The sequence below is a fragment of the Panulirus ornatus genome, chromosome 38, assembly GCF_036320965.1.
Source record: "Panulirus ornatus isolate Po-2019 chromosome 38, ASM3632096v1, whole genome shotgun sequence".
Lineage (NCBI taxonomy): Eukaryota > Metazoa > Arthropoda > Malacostraca > Decapoda > Palinuridae > Panulirus > Panulirus ornatus.
The window spans coordinates 4,690,107-4,707,630 of record NC_092261.1 but is presented as its reverse complement, the minus strand read 5'-3'; the positions used below and the strand labels follow the sequence as shown (position 1 = coordinate 4,707,630).

The following is a 17,524-nucleotide window of genomic DNA, read 5'->3' as shown; positions in this document are numbered from 1 at the left end:
TCCTTTTTTTCGCACCCTATCACAAGTGACGGCTGGATGTACGGAATTTAAGGACCTATACTAACCTGAGCAGGGCAGCATGGGAAGACAAAACACAGACACCAAACCACCCACAGAACAACATATACCACTATATCAGCAAAGGAAGTAAATCAAAAACATTCAGTTTCAACTGCACATGCATCAAGTGGCAACAAATAAACACTGAACCATCTGCAGGACAAAATATCTAAACAATACCTCTCAGCTTCGATAAGAATTATAACTGAGGGACAACGCTGCTCGAAAAATACCTGGAAAGCGTGGCCACAGAAGCGCTCAAAACCTACACCAGTTCGAAGTAAAGGAAAAGGTTCTGATCGGACTACCGAGAGCGACGCTCTCTATACAAGGGGCAGAAACGAAATGCAGACCTCAAACGGCTGCAAATCGTTAATCAAAGGAAAATAAACATGTCGAAGGAAGCACAGCCACCTGACCGAAGACTGAAGATTTCATATACAACTTAAAGAAAGAATCATTTGTGAGACAGCAATGTGGGTATATTTTGGAGCTGCTTTGTTTGCATAACTAGTATGGTTTACCAGCACACAATCAATGGCTCCAAACCGTTTCCCAGTAGCTCAGATCCCTTAATTATGATACAATACTTACTGCACTCCTCTGACCTCCTCCAGCAGATCAATGAGTCCCCTTGAATGAGGTGACCAGACTGGTACTGCTCCAAACCAGTGCAATTTGCATAACTTTCAGGAATTTTCACCGAGATTAAACGTCTTTTCCTAACGATGTTCTTAGCGCAAGGCAAAATGATTTCACTGTTCTGCGATATATGGCTTGATGACGCTGCCATACGCTGTTTGTCAATCCTGTAGCGATGTTCTCACGCCACACATGTGGCTTCGCTCAAGGCATCGTGTTACAATTAGGACCCACTAGCTACTCCGGGCGGGCGACGCGTGCGACGCGTACAGTTACACGTCGTACATGATTTTTTTTTCTTTCGTTTTTCGGGATCCACGAGATTACATTCACTCGGTGTTCAGTTACCTGAGCTGCACCACGGCACGGTCCTTGAGCAAGACGGTACGACGCTTGAGTACGGCGTTACCACCCTTGGTTATAGTAACCAGGCCAGTTTGTTGCCTCATGATCGTTCCGTTGTGTTCGTGGGGTCGCACCATCGTGCTCAGGGGTCGTACCGTCGTGCTCTAAGGTCGTGTGGTATGTCATTCTCTAAAGGTCGCGACGCGGGTGCCGTGCCCATGCAGCTATGGCTTCCTATGAACAAGTGATGCGCTGGAACTACGGGCTTCATCAAAGCGATTCATAAGCTTGTATCAAGCGAACCACAACACACAAACCGGCTGATCTACAACGTTCAGCGTCAGCTGTTGTCTGCATCAACAAACCGGCAAAATGTATGCCCAGGGCTGCGTCGTCGTCACCTGACTGCACCCCGAGGGATCGCTGAACTAGGCAACAATGAACCCTCGAGCCCACTGATCTACATTTAATGTGACCTTGTGATCTCATAACATCTCGAGAGACTCATGTGAATAACGTCAATTCCCTACACACACACACACACACACACACACACACACACACACACACGGGGCCCTACGAATGTAAAACTTCCTCTTTGTAGACACACGAACCACCCTCCACCACTCTACCGTGGACCCCACCTGCAGATACTCGGTCTAGCACAATTTCTATATCAGGAAACCCGGGCTTTTGGGTTCACGTCAATCCCCCTTTCCAACGTGTTCAAAACCTCACCTCTTCTAGTCTACCCTGTACGTTATCGGCTATCGGCGAGCAACCCCCTCACAGCACATGTCAACCACGTTAGGTATCCATTTTAAACCGGTATTCTCCATGTATGTTACACAACACATGCAGTTCTGACCTCTAGGTAGGATATGGTCTATCATAAACATATTTCCAAGAGAAATAGAGCTGGTCTACGCTCATCTATAAATTTGTTGATATGAACATCATAATAAATCAAGCAAATGTTTTGTGATTTTTTTAAGTAAGCATCGTGCAGTAAGTGTAAGTATAGCAGTGTTCTCCTAAACTATATGTTTGCGTACGTCTGAAGGTGCAAGCAGCCAGCCACACTGATGTGTATGCGTCATGTACCCTGCGCAGGATAGCCCGAGGAACTAGCCGGCCTCAGTAACGGTCATCGAAACACCCGCATCCCCAGCCCGGCGGCACCTCCAATCCCAAGGGAGTTGGGGCACATAGCCCTCCCGTTCTACCACCACCAGGACCCCACCACAACCCTGGTAGTGCTTGCCAGGGCAACTTGGAAGGACTCGGCGAAGAGACCTTTTAAAACTAGACGGAAACGATCCTAATACGCGACGGTACGATCCTGGAATAAGAATGCCTCCAGGCCTTTAATCTCTGAGGCCGGATCATCACACCTCAGAGACGTACCCGTTCTGGTTAATGTTTTTTTTTTCTTTCCTTTACAGTGACGATGCGGATCTGTTATGATTCGTTCGCTCAGGGGTTCCAGATTTTGCTCTTGCTTTACGTCAGTTCTAGAAGCTTGTCTCTACTTCTTCCTACAGCTTCTTGGTCTGGGACTAAGCTTTACAGTAAGCTGCTCATGTGATCTTTAGAGGCCAGAAACAGCAAGTCTGTTTACACTAGGTACACTACCTAGATTACTATTATTCAGTGAGTTCCTTTTTTCCAATTGTCTATAATTCTGACAAAAACAATCTGACGAAAAACGAACGGAACAAAGTTAAAAAAAAAAAAAAATGGTTGTAGGATTTGGGAATAATCAATGCTTAGACAGAAGGAACAGCAAACTCATGTCCTGTAGATTTAGACTTCAACAACAGCTGCTGAAACTGGTTACGGATTAACAAAAAACAATCGGACATCCCAGTGAATACAATTACGGATACAACGTCCCCAAGCCACAGGACAGATTATACATATATATATATATATATATATATATATATATATATATATATATATATATATATATATATATATATACTTCCCACGTATTCCCTGCGTGTCGTAGAAGGCGACTATGAGGGAAGGGAGCGGGGGGCTGGAAATCCTCCCCTCTCGTTTTTTTTTTTTCTCTAATTTTCCAAAAGAAGGAACAGAGAAGGGGGCCAGGTGAAGATATTCCTTCAAAGGTCCAGTCCTCTGTTCTTAACGCTACCTCGCTAACGCGGGAAATGGCGAATAGTATGAAAGAAAAAAAAAAAAAAAAAAAAAATATATATATATATATATATATATATATATATATATATATATATATATATATATATATATATATATCAAAACGTACTATGTTTATGCAAAAGTCCAAAACTACATACAGCTCTGACACACACGCAGGGAGAATTTTATTTACAAGACAGCAAAGAAATCTATGAAAGTTTGAGAAAGTGGTAAGAAGCAGTCACTTGAACCGATACAGAGAAAGAAAGAAAGAGACTAAAAGCACGAAACATCCGAGAGAGAGAGAGAGAGAGAGAGAGAGAGAGAGAGAGAGAGAGAGAGAGAGAGAGAGAGAGAGAGAGAGAGAGAGAGAGCCAGGATTCGAAGCACTTATACCACAAGTGCTGAAGGGCGAAACATGAAGAGGTGAAGCGGAACCACCACCACTCTCCTGCCATTACTGAAACAAAGACTTAAACACTCCAAAATAAAAGCAGATAAACATGGTAACACTTCCAGCGATACGACCAACGTATTATAATCACAAAAACAAATAAAAAAGTATTATATCGACAAAAGTATTACATCGGACAATGGTGGGAAACTAGAAAATAAGAGGAAAAACCTATGAAAATGCGGTCATATATATATATATATATATATATATATATATATATATATATATATATATATATATATATATATATATATATATACACACACACACACACACACACACACACAAGAGGACAGAGAGCGAAATTCCTTTTGAAAACGAAGGAAAGAGTGAAAGTGTAACAGTAAACAACTGCAACATGACAGCGGGATCGTAGCAAGGGAAAGAATTTAACATACAAACACACACTGTGTCGTGCGTGTGTGTGTGTGTGTGTGTGTGTGTGTGTGTGTGTGTGTGTGTGTGTGTTAAGAAATATCATTCAATGTGTTGGAATGAACGAACTATTTAGTGCCGGCACTACATACAGTAGTACATGGCATTATCACCGAGTGTTAATAATTCTCATATCAAACGGCTAACTTTTAAGATTTTACAACCAGTGTTGTAAATATTTACGCAACTGCTCCGGTTATGTTACTGCCAGCGTTACTCTGCGAAACAAGGGAGTTCAGGGGAAGAGCCAGATAACAGAAGACCTGGTGGTTTATGAAGAGGTCACCTCCTGGAGGACAGAGAACACAGAAACGTCGAAGACCTTCCCAGAACCATGCAAGTGCTTCAGTAATAATAATAATAATAATAATAATAATAATAATAATAAGAAGAAGAAGAAGAAGAAGAAAAGGACGAATCTTTATTATTATCAATATCACTATTATCATTATATCATTATCATTATCGTTATCATCATAATAATCATTTTATCAATACATTATCATTAATCGTATAGTAAATCATCTATGTCCAAAGACGGAAAATATAAATATACAGAGAGAGAGAGAGAGAGAGAGAGAGAGAGAGAGAGAGAGAGAGAGAGAGAGAGAGAGAGAGAGAGAGAGAGAGAGAGAGAGAGAGAGAGAGAGCAATTAGCAATGGAAGAGACGGTGTTCATCAGATACAAGGAGTGCAGGCGTCGTTAAGTGGGAGGTAAGAGTGTTGACGACAGGCGGAGGATCTGACGGCACTGATGGGTGTGTTCCTTCCTGGTAACACCAGGAGGCATCAACTGAACAATGTGGATGGTTATGGTGGGGTGTAGCGAGACAGACTGACGACGCGGACAGTCAACAGTTCTTCACAGGATAAGACAGACCGACCACATGACATAACATGGACTTCAGCAAGTAACTTGTTCAGAAAGATGTGAAGAATCATTTACATGGTATTAGAGTGGTGGACGGAATGGAATACAATGCATAAGGGTGTGTGCTTCAATGCAGACAGCATACAGGAATCCGAAAGAGTTTGTATGATAGAATGTTCAATGGATGGGGACCCACGGGTGTATAACTCCCCCATCCCCCCTTGACTAATACAACTATGTAATTACACTTTGATGATAATAATAACCGGTAAAGTTAATAGCAACTGTTACAGTTACATAGCCCTCTGAACTCCATGGTCGAAAAAAAGGACAAGCTGAAAGTAAATAAGATTAATATTCCAGTTTAAAAAAAAAATGGTAACTTCGCATTTAAAAAACAAATGACGGCAGATTTAAAGCACCGAAGAGAAGCGAGACTGATGAGCGAAAATCAAGATGATCAAAGCGAACGAGAAACGGAAGGATTGTCTAATGAGACGTGCTTTAGAAATAAAAAAATGAACGAAGGATTAGAAACAAAATGATTGAAGAAACAATATAACCACAAGGAAGAGAAAGATAATGAAGAAATAACAAATAACAATGAACAGACGTGTGGTAGTGAGAGCGGGGCTGGTGAGGGAGGGCGGGGCTGGTGATGAGGGAGGGAGAGCGGGGCTGGTGATGATGGTGACTTGTGATGGTGATGGGATATGGAGAGTGAGGCTGTGGCGATGGTGACGCATGCTGTTAGGGGGAGTAGGTGTGGCGAGGACAGGGACGTGTGGTGGTGATGGTGAGGTGTGTTGGCGATAGTGAATGAGGTAGAATGAGTTGTGGACGATGATGATGATGATGATGTGTGTGTGTGTGTGTGTGTGTGTGTGTGTAGGTGTGTATGTATGTATGTATGTATGTATGTATGTATGTATGTATGTGTGTGTATGTATGTATGTATGTATGTATGTATGTATGTATGTATGTATGTATGTGTGTGTGTCGAGAGAGAGAGAGAGAGAGAGAGAGAGAGAGAGAGAGAGAGAGAGAGAGAGAGAGAGAGAGAGAGAGAGAGAGAGAGAGACTTGGTAATCAATACGGGAGTGTGGCGCCTGTCTGCGGAAAAGCACCCAGCCTGAACCTGCTCGTCCAGGGCCTAGTGTTCTACACACACACACACACACACACACACACACACACACGTCACCTGTGTCCACTTCAACACGTCCATTACCCCAAACAGTACATACACTATGGGGGAAGGCTCATTCTAATTCAGCTTGAGGATTTTTTTTCTTTTTCTTCGTACCGTGCTCGAGAGTTCGTAAGGACGAGTTCGGGGTCCACAACACTGCCTTTCACGGTCTCGATACTGTGTTCGGTGTCCACAGCATTGTGTTTAAGGTTCATGAGGTTCAATAACAATACTGCCAGAGTTCAGAGTATATCAAAAGCTCAGAGTAATGTGGGTTTACGTAATGCTGATTGTGTTCCATGTTCCGTCATCACCGTTCTTAAACGAAGCTTCAGAGAACTCGTCTGAGGGGTTCAGTGTACTTTATATACAGTTAAGGCCCATGGAAAAAAAGGGTAGGGGGGCTTATAATGAGTATAATGCTATATAACGAGATGCACAAAAGAGCATTATATTGCTTCACCATACACATGAAAATTTCACCATACAAACATAAGGCTCAGTCGTAAACAAAGAATAAGACTCTACCATACACACAACAGTGGGTCATAAAGCTCCAGCTTTACATAACAGATAGTCGTAAGGCTCTACCATATCCACTAAAGTGGGCAACAAGGCTCTACCATACCCAAAACATGGGGTTATAAAGTCTTACCATAAACATAACAAAAGGTCATAAGGCTCTGTCATACTCATATGAGAGGGCAACACGACTCCAGCACATACAGAAGGGTGGTTCACAAAGGTCTACCATATGCACAACAATGGGTCATAAGGCTCTATCAGTGGGTTATAAGGCTCAACCATACACACAACAGGGGGTCATAAGGCCCTATCTCATATAGAACAGCGGGTCATAAAGCTCCACTATACCCCATCTTGTACAGAGCAGGGGGTCATAAGGTTCCACCACATTAACAATGGTGGGTCATACTGGCGATACCATACAGAACGATATACACTCAAAACACTAGAGTTGTCTCACTGGCGACCTCCTCCACCTAAAGGAGCAACACACTGTTTCAATGTGTTGCTTTTGTAATGCTGCACGCAGGTATAGAGGAGGCAAGATATTGCGTTGCTACTGTACTTGTGTTACTGACAGGGTGATATTGCGTTGCTACTGTACTTGTGTTACTGACGGGGTGATATTGCGTTGCTACTGTGCTTGTGTTACTGACGAGATGATACTCTGCTGTTACTGTATTTACGTATAAAAGGACATTGCGTTACTTCTGTACATACCTGTGGTACGTATGGTGTACGATACTATATTCTGTTACTTATGAACTCGTGTTACCTATGGAAGATAATAGAGTTGTTAATGTTCATTTGCTACTTACGGGAAAATAATACAGCGCTACTGTGTTTATGGTACTTTTGGGAAGGTATGGGAAGGACAGTGTGTTGCTACTGTCTTCTGTTACTAATGGAAAAGGTGTGGGGGAAGATCTTGGGATCCTGCTTACTGTCTCGTGTTACACATGAGAAGATAAAGGGAAAGCTCTTCCTTTTTCATTACTGTGTCTGTGTGACTTCCGGGAAGACAAGAGGATGATAACAACCACGTCTAGAAACTCTCATGAACTTATCCACGATCAGGCTACCCGCGTACACATGGCCCGCACGGAGAGGGTAAGGACACACGAACCTACGAAATTAGCTACGTTCAGATGGTCATAAGGCTCTGCCAGGAACACGACTACGTACTTGAACCCCCCCCCCAACCGACACACACACACACACACACACACACACACATACAAACCAAACAGTCTGTCTTTCAAACCTCGTCCGGCAGGCAAGTGGCCATCCGTTGCGCCCACTGCTCACTGTGGCTCAACTCCTCTTTACCACCCTGCCCGGGGGTGTCATCCCTACCCCTCACGCCTCTCCCACTGACTCATCACTCCCCCCGCCCACTCACTCTCTCAGGCCATTACTGAGCACGTGCCTACCTTGTGAAAGGAGTCGATCCTGTGTCTCCAACGTCGTCTTTTCAGTACCTGAACCCTTAAAATCTTCTCTACACCATCGACGATTCAACCGAAGACATCGAACTGATGTTTCATCATGACGCTCCCGGGAACCCGGACTTCACTCGCCCAGGTTACGTCAGGTGGGGTGAGGGGAGGGAGGACGTAGGTACCGGGTATTTAATCTCCCACGAGCTGGCTGGCGGGGCATTTAATCTCAGCCTCTAGGGGACACGGCGGCCGTGCAGCCCAAATCCAATAACGCTGCGGAGGTTTCGTAACGGCCTCAGCGCACTCTGCCAGGAATCCTAAGACGCCCCTTATGGATGGAGATACACCCCCTTTATATGACTCTCTCTCTCTCTCTCTCTCTCTCTCTCTCTCTCTCTCTCTCTCTCTCTCTCTCTCTCTCTCTCTCAGCGTGGCAGATAATCCACTCACCTCACTCTCCCAGCGTGGCAGACGAACCCTCACCTCGCTCTCCTAGCATGGAAGACACCTCTGCACTCTCCCACCATAGCAGACGACCCCTCACCTCAATCCCTCAGTAGTGCAGACGATATTCTCATCTCACTCCCCCAACCAGGCAGACGAACCCTCATCTCACTCTCCCAGCATGGCAGACAATCCCTAAAATACTTCCTTTAGTGCCTGCGCGTGGTACTCAACTGTCGTTCGTCCTTATACCACCCACCTTTCTGGGTACGACCCTCCCATCATGTCTCCCAGTTTCTTAGACGACCCCGCCTCCCACCAGAACTTTCCCTAAGCTGGACCTTTAGTGCTGCAGGCCGAACCGTCCCCTTCTACACACACACACACCCACACACACATTCTGGGAATATCATATGCTTGCGTTCCACTAGACATAAGCACTATGTTCCTAAGTTCTCCTTTCTGTTGTAGGAACTAATAACATAAATGCAAAGGATAACGAAGGAAAATATGAACTTTCATATGATTTGTGTCACACAGCAATTTGTAACACCTTCACATGTTCGATTACTACAGACGCGTCTATAACGTAGTGGGTGCCAATCAACCTAAGACAGCTAAAATAAAGAAAAAAATCATAACTGGATTGAATTTTTATCCGGAATTTTAAGAAATTTTGGATCTCATTACGAAGAGCACGGGGAATTATTATATAAGGCAAACGCAACCAAACATACTATCTAGCACAACTTGCTACGGCAAAAACACTAGTCAATTTCAGGGTTGAAGTCGACTGACTGATTGCAAACATGAAACCCAACACTAAAGATATCGGATCCATTTGTAAGACACCAAGTAGGGTTTGGTGCAAGCCCCGGCCACACTGCTGAGGACATAAAATCCTTTTTCCCTTTTACTTCCTATACGTAAATCACTTGGTGCCTGAAGACCTTTCTTTTATCTTACTCCCCACCTGTTTTTCCTCGGAATACCTCAGTCAATTTGCTGACCCATTTGCACATTAGTGTAAGTCATATGTGTATGAGAAGTCGTCATACTTAAGGCAAAATAGATGCATAAATTGTCGTCATACTTAAGACAAAATAGGTGCATAAATTGATATAAATATTTTTACGCCCTCTACATAATGTCCCTTTAAAAATCTCATCCATGTGTATGGGTATCTAGCTCATGGTTATTAGATAACAAATGTTTGCAATAATCAGATATAATGTAAACATTTAATGACTCACTCAAGTGAAGGCTTAACAGTAACCAACACGTATCTTAGGCGAATTTCATATGACGTCACGGGTCCAATGTAATTCGCCCAAGGGCATTCGATTGACGGATTTCGGTGATGCCACCACACTAGACAGGCATAATACATATTTTTCTATGAACCCTTCACAGCATTTTACTCTTCGGCTACTGCGATGAAATGTGTGCCACACGAAACACGAAAGACCATCCAATAACTCATTTTCTACACGACGCGTCGTTCCCCAGCACCAATCACCACTGCTGTATCACCTTGGAGTCACTCGCGTCCCCAGCTGGATCAGGTTACAATGCGCTCGTACAATCGTGTGTAATTCAACATGTATTTTGTCGTGAGGCGTTCCTATACACAATGTTAAAACTTTACTGAAGTAAAGCCTTGCAGTCATGACGTCAGAGCCTGTTACCATCCATAAAATACCGTGTGTAATCTTCTCTAAACGACCCCTCTCGACTGTGTCTTCATAATACATCTCTTGAAATATTACTCAATACATCACCGACAAAAATACGACAAAGCCAGCTGGCAAACAGGTAGACACAGCCTCCTATTAATATGCAAAACTTTACATCCTGGTTGTATAACTGAATATCATAAACCTAATGTACGATACAGATACACACAGCTATTGACTATTCCTTCACGGAAGCTAGAAAGATGTATAAAGAAAAATCTTATAACTTGAACATGCAAGATCATTCTCTTCTTCAGTGCGCAGGCACAGAAACTATCAAACTGACATGGCAAACATAAACGAATTTAAGATAATAAGGATAGCAGAGAAAGGTGCCATAAATACCAGAAAAAAAAGAGCTTAAACATCCATCGCCAGAATCTATTCATCTTCCCATTTTGAATTTATGGAACCAACAGAAATGATTCAAAAACTCTCAGTAATAACCAGTAAATTGCACCTAGTAAGCAAAGCTTCATCAATTTCTTTTGGCTTGCAGCCACAAATAGCGTACCTGATCATACGAGAGAGAGAGAGAGAGAGAGAGAGAGAGAGAGAGAGAGAGAGAGAGAGAGAGAGAGAGAGAGAGAGAGAGAGAGAGAATTTATACTATATTTCTTCTATTCGTTGTTCAGTGCGAATTCCACGTTACAGTGAAAATGAGGAAATATGAACAAGATCTAGCCTCACCCTATTTCCTGTGCGCACGCAGTTAGACGCACACATTTAAGCTTGAAAAACGTAAACACTGAAATCCGATTATGTAGGATTAACCTTTGGATGCGCTCCGGAAACGTGTCAAATATTTCTTTTATTTCCTGTCAACCCATCATCTTTACTTGAAATTCATTTCTATACTAAAACACTGTTGGCGGGTGCGCGTCTTTGTTACGATACAGCAGTTCGCTCCCGTCAGGTCCACAGCAATAAGTTTCAATTACAAATCTCAAGAAATAAATTCTACAATATCACCATTACACTTAGCAATCTCCATGACATTATTTGGAAATTATCTTTCGATTATGTCTATATTCCAGAGCCCAAAACGTTTCTTTGCTCATATGTAATTCATCTCAACTAAAAATGCGTACACTAGTGTGATGATCTAACCTCTGACGTAATGAAAAATATGAATTGAATTGCAAAAACATCAAAAAATCCTTTGTTCAATTGGACTTCATAGTTGGTCTTCATAGTTGGTGAAGTATTCAATGTTATTCAGTTATAGAAAGTAATTCAATAAAGGCCCAAAAGGTAAGCCAAATACGGTTCTAGGAGCTGTCAAAGTTCATTCAGGCAAGGGCCACAAGCGTACCGAGTGTATGTGGTCTTGATATTCAAATTAGTAATTGTACCATACGTCTGACAAATAACGCAAACATTTCAAAGTACTGTTATCTTAAATTCAAATGGAATTCTAATGAAAATTATTTGTTCTGTGGACTGTAGCCTATCGACAGTCAGGGTCAATACAGCGGTCACCGGTATTTCCACAAATCGAAAAATCCTGAACACCTTTACATGTTTATGATCATTCTAAGACCATTCACGCATTCATTGCATGGCGGTATATGCATTTGTATAGTGAACTGGTTGGTTGGTGAGAATCTGGGATTTTGGCCTATCGGCTAACTGGGTCATTAAGATTCTCAAATTATACCCACCATCCGAAAAATCATTAATTTCTACAAGAATTGAGATAATTCTAAAATCACAGACATTCTCATGACGTACATGGCACATGAATAATAATTACGCACCCATAGCTAGTTGAGTCGTGCAACTGCTAACTTCCAGTCCCTCGGTGTGAGAGACAATGCTAATGGGTTCCCAAGAGAACAATGTGAGGTTAGATGTGTGTCGTACTTTACACTCACCTATGAATTTTTTGCTGCTAACTGAATTATGAACAGTATTCCATTTACACCGAAAATTTCGACGTGAATTCTGGGGGGGGGGTCCATTAAAAAGGAGCAATGTCTTCTTGGCATACTAATTCACAACAAAGAATACAGTGATTTTTGATGCAATCTCCTTGAACATACGCATCACTTTCACGTTACCTTGATACCCTGTTAATCTCGTTAATTTTAACATGCTATCATAACCCCATCGTCCCACTGTAGTAACATCACTCCCCCACATTATCATGTCCCTTCTCATCCTTCCACCCAATAAATACATCCTCCTAACCCTCCTACATTACTCAATAATGTCCACACTAAAATATCCATCTCATCCTACCACGTCAGTCCCAACATTGATCTCCAGTACTTCGTCCCTCCTCACCATATCATGTTAACTCTTTTACTCTCCCATACTCCACTACCATACAATTTTTCCTACCACTCTTCACATCCACATCGCTCACCAACGTCAGTCCCATCACTCCCACATTACTGTCACGCTATCGAAGTTCCTTACGCTCCTACACAGCATCACCAACCCTCACGTTAATCCTGTAACTCCCACGGCATCATTCCTACTTCATTTTTCCATGCGAGTCTCACCACCACCACAGAACCCTAACCCTCCACACGCCCCATGTTCCTCCCACACATCTAATGTTCCCAGAGTGACATTTGCAGTTACTGTTCCATACGAAGTGTCTCAGAGAATCAATACAGCTGAATTCTAATTTCAACTTGTAAAGAAAATCGGTCCCCGTTTCCCCTCTTAAAGCCCATCAACGCCAAACTACTTGTTGTGCATTATCTAAAGAAAAAAAAAAATACCCTGACGAGGAGAACGGCGCGCTCTGTCATTGGGAATGGCAGCTGTCAACCAAGGCGTTATCGTCGCTTTTGCAGGCGTACACCAAATACCATATGTCAACGTGCTATCCCAACCTTACGTCAGCCGAAATGACAAACATCTCGATGCTAACTGCCTGATATTACCGCGAGGCGAATTGCTATTAAATACATCGACCCAATTCCCAACAACAGGTGATAGCTTACAGTGCAGCTGACGTGGGATGTGACTCCCGATACAATTCATGATCACATGAAGCAGGACATAGATAAAGGGGTTGGGAGGGGAGTTACTTCACGTTCTTACTGTTGTCTGACAATAAACCTAAAAAAATTACTAAGTGGAAAATACATTTTAAGAGGTTACGCTGCGCGAGTTGGTTTGACTTATGCGGTAAGACTCGATGCCTCATTGCTTGCACTGATGCGAACAAGCGTCACTCCACTGAAACTGTACAGTTCCACGCGGTACAAATCAGAAACCTAGTTCGCTCAGAGACCCGTCAAGGACCAACCCACGTGATCAAGAACTTGACAGATGGAGAACAAGGAAGATATGAGAAATATATGTATAAAACTAAAGAGATGAAGGACGGATCTTGGTGAGGGGAATGAGTTAAAGGGATAGGTGAAAAATGGTACCAGCGAGGGGAATGGATGACGAGAGGGTAAGAAGGCTGGTGAGTTACGGGTGACAAGAAACTACGTGGGGGAGTTAGGTAAATGTGTATGGAAAGGATGGAAGAAAGGGCAAAGGGATAGAAACTGAATTGAAGGCTAAACGCTGCTGAAGGAGAGACAACGAGGTGAGGCCATGGGCAGGTTTCTCTCAACACCCTTTTCCACGGTACCACTGGAACCCATTTATTGTCAGTATCAGCTATCGCAAACCATTCCTAGAATTAACTTTTCAGCATAAACTATATCGCTGTATCGCCTTATACCGACACCCCTCTACCCCCAAAACAAAGTAAATATGACGTGAGAGAGGAATGGGCGAATCTTAAGAAGGAAATGAGGGGATAACTTGGCAGGGATTAACACGGGCAGCGGTAGGGGAAGGTGGCTAACACCCGTTGGTGTTTTGGTTAGTATTTCAAGAGAATGAATTCCTGGAGGGGAGCTGTTGGTATACGGATGACGACTCATGTGGACGACCTTCACATCCGGTCTCCTGGGCCACAAGACCAGTCACGCTCAGTCGCCGGCATTACGCACACCTCTACACGAGAACATGATGCAATGCACGCACGCTGTCACACTCACAATGCAGGCCATGTTCTTTAACACGCAGTGACACGTACATATTCATGCACGAAAAAAAATTACGAATCTTATTTTGTATCTGCGAAGAAAAAAAGATTGGCTGCCGTATACTATGATCACATATGCGTTAGTCATGAGACAACTATGTAACGAAAGCACGTCATGAATACATTTACATTACGCATGTACCCCACACAACACGTGTAAGGACAACCGAGAATTTTTCATTTTCTGACTAAATCTTGTCATTAGATTTGCAATCATCCTAAGTCATTAGACTTACACTCATCCTAATAATCCACTCCAAGTCTAAAGGATCCTTACGGCCGAGAGGTATCACCTGAGAGATTAAAGATAGCATCGCCATGCAACGCCTTCCACACATATGGTCCAACAAAATTTCTACGATACAACCTACCTACCACCAGGGAGGGGATTGTAATCTCTCAGTTTGTCCAAGATATGATTAAACTACACTTTCCTCCGTGTCCCTTAACAAAGAGTATAAGGAGAACCATGTATTACGTGAACACCGGGTTCAAGGAAAAACTGCAAGGTCACTTTTCAGGTTTATCTTCAGGAAAAATAAACATGGTCTCAAATACCTGGTTTATGTCACTTTGGTGTCATTACTGTTCATCAACTTGGCTATCCTCAGTCAATTTTAAAATAAAAAGCAAGTAATACCATCTTCACCTCTGACAGGTATTCATAAATGACATGATCAAGGTGAGACTTGAGAATACTCATGATCCTGAACTAGGGCCGTCTGTCCCTTATACCATACACAATTCAAACAATTTTCGTATACTTGATGATATGGCTTACCTGTGCAGGGAGTGGCTTTGAAGGAGCAGTTTGTGTGACGTTCCTGCGTGACTCAACACCATCCACTAACGTTTGTCCGTCCCACTGCGGCTGTTCACCTCCTCAACACCATTTTTACAACGTTTTCCGCTTTTCCTCGTACAATGTAGTAATTGACAGAGTCTAAGAAACAGTAACATCTAGACTGAAAAGTATCCGACTTGAAAATAAGCTCTATCAACTGCAAACACACAGGTTTCACCATAAACTTACAAAAATACGCTGCACGAAAATACTGGCACTACTATACTCACTGACGGTACAGTTGGACTGACGGACGGGAGATGATATGGCCCTGCCAGACGCACGACTAACATCGCCAGTAGAACTTTCGTACACCATCACGGTTTACAGCTTACAATAATTCGTAAAGGCATCCTTTTTCTCGTAATTTCCATCATAGAAATCATACAAAAGGATAACTGAGCAACTCACAGTCTTAAGATAATACAAGACGAGAAAGGAACGAAAATATTTTCCTGATATATGTGGTTACCTATGCAAAATATATATTTCCATCTTCGTAATGATTTACCGAATTCAGAATAGATGAGCTACTCATAAACTGCACTCCGTGTCATATTGACAGCCACATTATACACTAGACACACTTGTTTTCTTACTTTTATATTTACTATCTTAATCAATGGTAATTTTTTTCGGTAAAATTCACTTTTGAATCTTCTCTCTTCTAATATATGTATAGAAAATCTCATCACAATATTTCATGTTATTCATATGTTCGGAATCTATCCTATTTACCACAGATTTCCGTTATCCTAGAGTCGTCAATATATTTCATGTTGCTACCTTTCAACACGGAGACACGTAAATCAATTTACTACTTGCTTCATATATCTTTACTCTTAATAGACAGGCATAATCAAATATAAGTTAGCATGTGTATGTGCGTTGTTGAATGTAATGGATATCTACTGCTTTTCGGTCATTAAGCCAGAAATCATAATATTCATCAACATCATATACAAATACAGACTTTACATCCGACACCTGCTCATCTGACGCTCAAGCAAGGTACTCCCCCCTTGGTTGATGCAGACCTCGCCACCGTCGAGACCGCAAACACAGGGAACTATACACAAGGGAATTACCACCAAAATGAGTCCTTACTCGAACCAACAGTCGCAACCAAGGTCGTGTGAAAGTTGTACCTTGCGAGAGAGGAGTTTCTACGGTGTTTTAGTCCAGCCATCAAATCAAGTGTTATTATGACTTAAGCATGATCGCCGACTGTTCTCGCTGGAATGAGAATCATTCTAGATATCCAAATTATATCTAATTATGTATGTTTAGTAAGGGTGAAGCTAAATCACAATTCGCGTCGTGCACAGAAAAAAATAGGTTTTCAACGTTATCTCAAACCTCCCTCCTCAGACACAGAAGTTGGAGACAATGTATAACTCATCACGGTTAAATAAATAATAGCGACTCGAGGTTAAATACGTGAAGCATTTTAGAAATTCAACAGTGAGTGAAGGCCAGAAACCTTAACCACATCAATAATCACATCAAGAAAGCACTCTGTGATGTCAGTTTCAATCTCCTTGAATTATAAGAGCTACATATACATATATTGTTTAGTTATAGGTCAGACGAGAGAGAAAAAATTCCCATTACGGTATGTGAAAAACTTTACGGTTTATACTAGATAACAAAAAAATTTCAACAATTTAGTAAGACTGGATGAGAAGGCTGAGCCACATAATTAGAAATTTGACATGAAACTTTCCTTAAAACCGTTGGTGATGAAAATATATTTCAAAAAAGTGATGATTGTTACTATAAAGCCCTATCCTACGTTTTTCAGGCCAGATTAGGTTAGTTTGTGGGCTTTCGTCTAATTTTCAGTAGACATGTTGCAGACCATCGTCATGGAAATGTTTTATATCGAAATTAGAAGCATTAACCTCAGAAGCATTTCCTTTAGCATTAGTAATGATGTGGTTCATTACATAACTATTCTAGCCAATTGTTGGCGATGATATGCTGCATACAGTACTGAAATGCGTAGTTCAAGAATAAAGTAAAATTTCAGAATAGAATATATTCAAATTTTTCACTAAATTATGAAGCCAAAAAAGAAAATACTAGAAATCAAAAACCATATGCTGAACTTCAAACTCTCGGGGGAAAAGGTTATCCCACTTAAAGAGGAGGAAATGGTTGGAAAGCCGTCCATCTTGTTGAGCGTGGATTTAATTAGCTGACTAAATCATATATTAGAGTCAACGTCAAGGTAACCCCCCCCCCCCTCAGGTCGTTGACGATTGTCATACCTATCTATCTGTCTATCTATCTTGTT

General features: G+C 42.1%; 1 protein-coding gene across 1 annotated transcript in view; it reads right to left on the bottom strand.

Moving 5' to 3' along the window:
* Positions 1 to 15,456, bottom strand: part of LOC139760838 (uncharacterized) — a 129,867-nt gene extending 114,411 nt beyond the window's left edge. The window contains exon 1 of the mRNA XM_071684502.1: positions 15,415 to 15,456. The gene's annotated coding sequence lies outside the window, so the exon portion shown is untranslated. The remainder of the gene's footprint in view (positions 1 to 15,414) is intronic.
* Positions 15,457 to 17,524: the final 2,068 nt, after the last annotated feature.